Source organism: Uranotaenia lowii, chromosome 1 (genome assembly GCF_029784155.1).
Source record: "Uranotaenia lowii strain MFRU-FL chromosome 1, ASM2978415v1, whole genome shotgun sequence".
In the NCBI taxonomy this organism is placed as follows: Eukaryota; Metazoa; Arthropoda; class Insecta; order Diptera; family Culicidae; genus Uranotaenia; species Uranotaenia lowii.
The window spans coordinates 192,911,358-192,919,552 of NC_073691.1; the positions used below are offsets into that span (position 1 = coordinate 192,911,358).

The 8,195-nt window shown below is 37.7% G+C and overlaps 1 pseudogene; it reads right to left on the reverse strand.

Annotated features, from left to right (window-relative positions):
- Positions 1-6,852: 6,852 nt before the first annotated feature.
- On the reverse strand, positions 6,853-7,969 carry LOC129738258 (probable aconitate hydratase, mitochondrial; annotated as a pseudogene).
- Positions 7,970-8,195: the final 226 nt, after the last annotated feature.

Consider the following 8,195-nt stretch of genomic DNA (forward strand, 5'->3'; position numbering starts at 1 on the left):
ATTCAGAATTCAGATTCAGAATTCAGATTCAGAATTCAGATTCAGAATTCAGATTCAGAATACAGATTTAGAATTCAAATTCAGAGTTCAGATTCAGAATTCAGATTGAGAATTCAGATTTAGAATTCTGATTAAGAATTTGGATTAAAGATCAACCTGGAATTTGAAATTGGAACTTATATTCAAATATTAGACTAAGTGTTGTAACTCAAAATTCAAACTTTAGAATCAGAATAAGATTTCAGATTTAGTTTACAGAATGAGATTAATCATTTAATAGTCATATTACTGTCCCCTCCTTTTGTGGGAATTTTTCCTCTATGCATGGTTGAGCTCTAAAAAAGGTATCATGCTAGGGCACGCGTCACGGCTATCCATCAATATTGTAGTTGGTTTTACTTATTCAGTAAAAAAAAAGCATAAAAAAACAGTAAGATTCGAACCGTGACCAGCAACGTGAAAGTTCTGGTTGCTACCACGGCACCATTTCAGCGTGTTATAAATCTTGGAAATTCTACTGTTTAAATACCATTCTTTCCATACATAAAATGAGCTCCTTACATACCAGTTCGCTTTTCCCCAAAAAAACGTATCAGGCATCATTTTTTTATATTGAGATTGGAATTTTTCGTGTTTGAATATCTGAAATCATACTTATATGATTCAGAGGGAAGGAATCTATCATGTATATTCTATATTATTTTATATATTTCCAAATATAATTTAAACTCTGTTAGAAAGGCTCCAATCCACTGTTAAGTGTATTAAATCGGGTTTTTTATTAAGAAAATAGATTAGAGCTCTCGCACAAACCAAACTGGACTTGACCTCTCGCAAGTCATCTTTTAGCTCATCAAAACATCTCTCTTTCGATTTCATTAAAATTCAGTTTGTGACCTCTCGCACAAACCAAACTGGACTTGACCTCTCGCAAGTCATCTTTTAGCTCATCAAAACATCTCTCTTTTGATTTCATTCAAATTCAGTTTGTGACCTCTCGCACAAACCAAACTGGACTTGACCTCTCGCAAGTCATCTTTTAGTTTACCAAAACATCTCGTTTGATTTCATTAAAATTCAGTTTGTGACCTCTCGCACAAACCAAACTGGACTTGACCTCTCGCAAGTCATCTTTTAGCTCATCAAAACATCTCTCTTTTGATTTCATTAAAATTCAGTTTGTGACCTCTCGCACAAACCAAACTGGACTTGACCAAGTCATCTTTTAGCTCATCAAAACATCTCTCTTTTGATTTCATTAAAATTCAGTTTGTGACCTCTCGCACAAACCAAACTGGACTTGACCTCTCGCAAGTCATCTTTTAGCTCATCAAAACATCTCTCTTTTGATTTCATTAAAATTCAGTTTGTGACCTCTCGCACAAACCAAACTGGACTTGACCAAGTCATCTTTTAGCTCATCAAAACATCTCTCTTTTGATTTCATTAAAATTCAGTTTGTGACCTCTCGCACAAACCAAACTGGACTTGACCTCTCGCAAGTCATCTTTCAGTTCATCAAAACATCTCGTTTGATTTCATTCAAATTCAGTTTGTGACCTCTCGCACAAACCAAACTGGACTTGACCTCTCGCAAGTCATCTTTTAGCTCATCAAAACATCTCTCTTTTGATTTCATTAAAATTCAGTTTGTGACCTCTCGCACAAACCAAACTGGACTTGACCTCTCGCAAGTCATCTTTTAGTTCATCAAAACATCTCGTTTGATTTCATTCAAATTCAGTTTGTGACCTCTCGCACAAACCAAACTGGACTTGACTTCTCGCGAGTCCTCCAATAATTCATTGACGAACTTCTAAAGTGATTTTCAATAATATTTATTCATCAACTCTTCGCTCTTTCAATCTCAAGTAAATCTTAGTTTAGTTTATCATCCGAATTAGACTTTAGTTTATGCACATTCGTTTACTTTTTATTAAAGTTCAATTCGTCAGTATTTCCTTTATTTCACTTTCTTTAAAATATAGTTTGTTACCACTCGCGCAGACCAAACATTACTAGAACTTTTGCAAAAACCAGGCTTGACTTGAGCTTTCGCAAGTCATCTTTCAATTCTTCTATCCTTCGTTCATCCAACACTTCGCTCTTTTTTTATCTCAATTTAGATTCAGCTCATCAACACTTCGTTCGTTTGCTTAGAATAAAAATTCAGTTCGTCTATACTTCTTTCCCTTCATCTCTCTTAAAAAATAGTTAATTTGACCACTTGCACAAACCAAGTTGGACTTAACCTTTCGCAAGTTTTCCCTTCATTTAATTAACCTTTCATTCATCCGTTTAATTTTTATTCCGATTCAATCTTTGACCTCCTTACAAACTCAACTGGAATTCACCTTTCACAAGTCTACCCTTTAGATTATCAACATATTTCTCGTTTAATTTCATCAACGATACATATTCTTCAGTAACAGCAAGCTGTCACTCTTGCCAAATCTATACTTATTCCAAATTTTTCATTTATGGAAATTCATAGAAGTTCTTTCTTGCGATTTACTAACTTGCTAATCCGATTTAAACGCACAATCAGTATTCATGTTCATCGAGACCTTATCATTATTTCAATAGGTTTTTCAATGTGTTGAACCACACTGTGTTTCTCAATCAATGACAAATTAGTTTCCATAATTTCCTTTCCGACAAAAAACTTAATGTGTAGAGTGGTTTACCATTTTCATCGCTAAACCAAAATAAATTAATTTGAAAAGCACCGTCATGTCATCGAGACGTTGAATGACAAATTTAATGAATATTGTTACACCAGGACAAGTTTCGGTCGAACATATAATTTAATGTACTTTTTGTGGATATTTCAAGAAATTTGGTGGGCTAATAAATTGAAACTGTCAACTTTAATGAACTTAATAACCCGAGTGGGATTTCATTCTAACAAGAGTATATAAAACGATGTTTCCTTTTTAAAATTTGAGCTATTCTTTGTTGAGATAATTAGAACGAACTTCACTTACGGCAACGCCTCTTCGATTCAATAGCACAGTATCACCTGTGCAGCCTCATTTTCAAAAATGAACTCTTCTCATGAACCTCACACCAAATCCAAAACTTACCAGAAAATACTCCTTCAACCACTGATTCCATCTTGATGGCAAAATCTTACCTCCCCCGCTTCGGGGATTTCTGGCTTTTCTTGGCCTGAGTCCTGTTGGCTGGTACAAATTTGCTCATCTTACCATCTTCCGGGGTTTAAATGTTAAACATATCAATTTTCACAGGAAATCACTCCACAGCCATTAAATAAAATTTCAAACCATTTACTCTTCGTTACAACACCATCTCACACACCGACTCACGAAATATATTCCTTGTTTTCCGAATATTGTAATATTAAAAAATATTGTCTTCCGTATTCACTTCGGATACACATAAATTCTTTTCCACACCGACTGCGCCATTGTAGTAACTTCGAAAACCTTAGTTCAATAAAATAATATTTTAGAAAAGCCTCGCGTCTATCTTTCCCGAAAATCGTTAAATGAATGACGACACGTATGAATGTTTCGCGCTCGTTCGTCCCAGTATCATGCATTCCGTTCATACCTTCTCATTCTTTAACTTTTTCATAACCATCCCGCTCTCACACATAGTTACATCGTGAGAGGCTCATAGTTTCTTGATGCTGTCAACTCTCTTTCTATTTTATTTGACACGCTCGAATCCAACTATATATTTATGAGAATACACTTAACTCATTTTTGAGATTCACCAGCTCTCGCATACTACAGTTTAGTACTGTAATTTTTATATTTCCTCATTAAAAAGATAGATCTTTATAAGTGAAGAAAACTTAGAAATTCCATCGGTAATTTGCTTGTAACGACCAAAAATCTCACCGCATATTGGAGCGTCAGTCTGATTCACCTTTTCTTTCCACAGAGATTTTAGCATTGCATCAAAACATTACTGAATCCTGTTCTGACATTTCTGAAAAGTTAATTGTTATTATTCTCGAAATCGCTCAAATTTATTTGCACGAAAGCACCCAATGCAACAGCTTGAATATTTATCATCATTAGTTGTTTCATTTCTTTCTCCATTTCAACACATCTCATTGCACATTATTTTTCCAAAGCTGTCAAGATGTCGATTGCGTTATCGAGTATCCATCATTAGCTAAACGTATCCAGTAAGTAAACCTTACCCAATCACAGAATTGTATTGAAAAGCAAATTAAAATCTTCTAACTACAATTCTTAGTTCATTTTTATACTTAGCAGATACCATCTTCAAGTCTCACAGATCTTGAAGCCAAACTAAATTTACTATTTTCGTAATAAACTTGAAAGTACGAATGTTTTCAAAACATATCATGAAACTTCATTTCATTGGTTAATCACGTTGGAATCAACTCAGTTTTTAGTTTATTAACTAAGCTTTACATCAATCACCTCCAATCAATCAGATTTGAAACTTGAGACGTTTCATGCTTCTATCTCTTTGAGTTTTTGAACTCAACAACTTTGCTGTTCGGGCTATCGAAAATTAATTGTATTTCATCATAGCAATCTGATTTAGATTGTCTTTTCTCAATTCCACTCTCGTAGAATTTTAAACTTAATTTTCCGATAGCTAGGGGCCAAACAACGGCCAAAGCTTCGGATTATATGTGATGCGACGAATAAAGAGAAGATCAATATTCTACGGTCACATTTCACTGCACATTATTTTTTCAAAGCTAAATAAATTAGATATTCACAGATTTATTGATGGTCAATTTCGCGCTCTTCAACGGCATCTACCAAGAGTAAAACATCCTTTCTTGGTTTCACCTCGATGTCTATTGGTAAAAACCATGATAAGTTTAGAATGAACCGGTATCCGCCGAGATTTTTAATCAGTAGGCTTGAATTATTCGAATCAACTAAACAAGAATTCACTGGTTTGATTGATGTAGTTTCTTATTATCATGGTCCTTTTTTTATTTTTCAGCTTGCATATTAGAAAATAGCATCTGTTTTCTCTTTTCTATTTGTCAAACTCTTCCTCTTTTTTTGTTTTTATTTCTATTATGTTCCTACGGATTTTTCAATCCGTGAGTCGATATCCGCCGAGCTATCATGACTTATTGTCCGGTATTCGCCGGAATTTTCAGTTCATTTTAGGTACCTATACAACTGACAACTAAAACAATTTTCCCGGTATGCGCCGTTTTTTTTTTGTTCTTTATTCAAAGTCGGTGCCCGCCGAACTTTTGAAACTCTTTCACCGGTATCCGCCGGATATTCTTTTCTCAAAGTTGGTATCCGCCGAACTACCAAATTTTCATCCGGTATCCGCCGGGATAATCCAATATATGGTCGGTATCCACTGAACTATTTTAACAATCAGTTTTTTCATCTGGTTTCCGCCGTAATGATCCAAACTATAGTCGGTATCCGCCGAACTATTTCAAATCATCTGATTTCCATCAGATAGATTTTTTCAAATAGCCGGTATCCGCCGTACTATTTAATGATTATCCGGTATCCTCCGGAATAATCCAAACTATAGTCGGTATCCGCCGAATTATTTCAACAATCATCTGATTTTCCTCAGATTGATTTTTTCAAATAGCCGGTATCCGCCGAACTATTTACTGATTATCCGGTATCCGCCGGAATAATTCAAACTATAGCCGGAATCCACCGGACTATAGAAATAAGCATCCGGTATCCGCCAGAGTGCTTCAAAACTTTAGTTGTGAACTAAAACTTTTGACCGGTATCCGCCGGATTTGTCCAAAAATGCAGTCGGTATCCGCCGAACTACAATAAGACAAAAAAACTTTCTTTTATATTTGGATTCACTCAGTCGCTTCTTTGATCGCCATCTTGAAACAAACAAAGCAACCATCGTTCGCCAGAAGAATCAGATCATTTGTTTACTTTTTTTGAACTGATATTTCACGTTCACATTTTCACTAGGAGTATCACTGTTACCATTCTATTATTTACGGAGGTCCTGTCACGGTCGCCAAATGTGAGATCCGCTTCTGGATCAGGAGAACCGATGCAACGATTCCGTAGGTTCTTGTTCGGTAGGAAGGCTTCCTGCTTTGGGGTGACTTGGCGCGAGACTGCCTGTATTCGCTGACGTTTGCGAGGGAGAAGAAAGAACGCCATCGAACGAGGGAAAAGCCGTTGACGCAGAGTAATGTGTATAGGGTTGCCAATTGATATTTTCGGACATGTTTAATCATTTTTATGCAGCTCGTTTAGCCATATCCCACATTTTCTGGGATTCTTTATTCGATTTATGGACAAGCCTGGGTATATGAAAAAAATCTGGAATAAACGATAATCAAAGTGTAAAGCTATCTACAGTCAAATATACACTGATACACATAAGATCTTTTACTGAAATCATAAGTTTTTGATGATTTTGAAGCTTTTTCAACATTACTTTTGGATATCTTAGAATTTATCCAAAATCAAATGAAAAATTTGTCAAGTCTGTTAATGTTTAAAATTTGAAAAATTAGTATTCGGCCTATTCGGCCTATTCGGCCGAATACTTGGCTCAACTATTCGGTGAGCCGAATATTCGGCTTAACGGTTTTTTGGAGGTATTCGGCGCCGAATACTCGGCCGACCGAATATTCGGTACATCTCTACTTTAATTACTGACTCCAGACAAACACATATGCCCTAGCTGTTTCAGTACTCTGACTCTATATATTATTAATTACATCCAAACGGTTGCGTTTCTATAAGCCCTCTCATGTTTTAGCTGGCTTGAAAATCAAAATAATAGATTTGTTTGTATGTTCCAGTGACAAGATTTGTCTCCTAATTTTTATCAACTAATGTACTTTGGATATCATGAGGGAGTGAATAATTAGTTTTCAGCCAGCTGCTTCATACGGTTCAATGCACTTCGGACCTTGAGTTATTCAATCTGCTGTTTGTTGAAAGAGTGGTTTAACTTGATCTTCTCAACCTTGACGCCGTTGTTGATTTCACAGTCCAGCTGCTCGCCAGGGGCAAACTTGTTCTAGCAGAGAAAGGAGATTTTCGAGGTCTATTGAATCTTATTGTAATCGGCGGTGTTGGAGACAGTCAATGGAAGTAGACCCTGCTTCTTCGGATTGGTTTCGAGCGTACGAGCGAAAGACTTAACGATGATGGCGCTGCCTTCCAGGTGAAGCGGTTTGCGAGACCAACACAGGCCGGAATTTTTATCACTAACGGCAGCCCACGGGATTCCCTTGGCCTTGTAGAATCGAGCATCGTCTAGATTGGGCTGGCGCAATCGCCGGTAACCTGGTTTTTGATTTTGTTCATCTCGTTTTTTTCGATATTGGTGGCACCAATGAACATTTTGTTGGAGATGTTATCCAAGTGGCCACGATACTTCAGCCAGGGACCCGCGGCGGTGTTGTACTTTCCCTTAACCTTGATCAGCACGGTCATGTCTTGCAGATCACTGCACCTACAGGTGTCGAAGGGTTCTAGCAACTGTAACCGCTGGCTCTTGTGATTGACATCGACAGCGACCATAGAGCCGTCAGATCGGGGAGTCTTGTAGGTGTTCATGCCCGAGTCGAATCCTTTGTTCGGGAGCTTGTCTCCGAACTGTGCTTCCAGCTTAAATTTTTTGCCATCTTTGCCAGTCAATTCGTCGGTCAGCGGGTTGAATTCAATGCGACCAGCAATCGACAGGGCCGTCACCAGTGTGAGGCTGGTGACGAAACGGCCGGCGACTGGCGAAGGAAGTCACGATGGTGCTCTTTCCACCCTTCTTAACGTCCTTACGGTCCCATTGACCGATGAAGGATCCGCGAGCGTTGGCCTGAACGATTTCTTCGAACTCGCTGAAGACCTTGGAAATTCCATCGTGATCGATGGTAGCACGAATCTGTTCGGATCCGGGAGTGAATTTGAAGGGGATCTTCGACTTCGTTTCTGACGATCGAGGCACAATGATCCATGTCTTCGTAGGAGGAATCGGTGCACGATCAGAGGTGCGAAGAGATCCCTTCATGAAGAATGCAGCGCACGACTTTAAGCCGATTCTAAAAGCCCGACGTCAGCCACGAAAGAATCATCTTGCAAAGTTGCAAAATGATTCTTTCTCCCCGGTCAACAGAACGTCGAACGTGTTTTTAAATAAAAGTCAGCCGTGTGATAAAATCCTTTGATTGCACGACTGCACGTTCCGAAAAATTCAAACAATTCTCT